Source organism: Triticum dicoccoides, chromosome 4A (genome assembly GCF_002162155.2).
Source record: "Triticum dicoccoides isolate Atlit2015 ecotype Zavitan chromosome 4A, WEW_v2.0, whole genome shotgun sequence".
Classification (NCBI taxonomy): Eukaryota; Viridiplantae; Streptophyta; class Magnoliopsida; order Poales; family Poaceae; genus Triticum; species Triticum dicoccoides.
Genome location: NC_041386.1, coordinates 85998074 through 85999665, shown reverse-complemented (window position 1 = coordinate 85999665; position 1592 = coordinate 85998074).

Sequence of the window (1592 nt, the reverse complement as noted above, 5' to 3'; positions counted from 1 at the left end):
GTAAGGATGATTTTAGCATATGGTTATGCTCTATCCATCCATGTCCTTGTTTGCATTTATGGAGTGCCCTAGCATGACTCAATCTTGCTCTACTTTTGCTATAAAATGTTCCTGGCAGATTGTTTACGTGTTAATCAATTTTGCCGAGGTTGATGTAGTTGATCCATGCATGCTATGAGATGGTTCTTGCCATGGTTAGCTTCTTTTAACATGTCTTCTTGTTGGGTGTATGCTTAGCTTGCCATGCAATGTCTTGTGTTGAGTGCATCGAGCTCGCAAACATGCCTACATAATTCTGCTTTTGCCATGTCCAGTTTTTCTGCCAAGTCTGAATCTGTTAACGAGACTTGCTATGTTTACATGGGTGCCATCATGTTTACTGTGCCCTTTTGGCTTATGGTCAGTAAGGGACATTTGTTATATGATTTGATTAGTTTCATGCCATGCCTTGCTTTGCTATGTCCTGATCCTGTAGCATGTTGTTATCTTGCTCTAAACATTGCTTCCTGATGTTAATTCCTGACATGTTGTTATTTTCACCAAGTCTGTGAAGCTGATATCTTTTGCACTTTTGCCATGCTTGTTTGAACCTGCTATTGTGTGATTTAGCCATAGCTTAGTGTTCATCTTTTGTCAAGCATCTTGAGTAGATCACTGCCATGTGCTTTGTTGCTATGTTAGAATGCAGTAACTTATTTTCTTGTTGCATTTTAGATGGCATCGTGTTGTTAATCGCAGAATTATGCCATTCTTGTTTTGCTTGCCATTTGCAAATCGTCCATCCGATTCCGGTGATCTTTATATCGATTTCGACCGAAATCAACTCATCTTTCCAGCGGCACTCTTGGTTTGCCAAGTTGAGGCCTGGTTCAATCTTTTCCTTTCGGAGCTCGCATACGCATTGCATATTGCATCCCGCATATCATGCCATGTTTTGCATCATGTTGCTTGTGCATTGCACCGTGGTTGATTGTGTTTGTCTTTGCTTGTGTTCTTGCCTTGGGTAGAGCCGGGAGACGAGTACGTGATCGAGGAACCCGTTGAGTACGCTTACGAGGATCAAGCTTACGTCAACTCGGAGAACTTTGCAGGCAAGATGACCATACCCTCGAAATCACTTCTATCTTTGCTTGCTAGTTGCTCGCTCTATTGCTATGCCTATGTTGCGATACCTACCACTTGCTTTATCATGTCCCCCAGATTGCCATGTCAAACCTCTAACCCACCTTGTCCTATCAAACCATTGTTTCGCTATGTTACCACTTTGCTCAGACCCTCTTATAGCGTTGCTAGTTGCAGGTGAAGATTGGAGTTTGTTCCTTGTTGGAATATGATTATTGTTGGGATATCATTATTATATCTTGTTTACTTTAATGCACCTATATACTTGGTAAATGGTGGAAGGCTCGGCCTTATGCCTGGTGTTTTGTTCCACTCTTTCCGCCCTAGTTTCCGTCATACTTGTGTTGTGTTCCATGATTTTGCGTTCCTTACACGGTTGGGTTATAATGGGAACCCCTTGACAGTTCGCCTTGAATAAAACTCCTCCAACAAGGCCCAACCTTGGTTTTACATTTTCCTAACAACCTGTA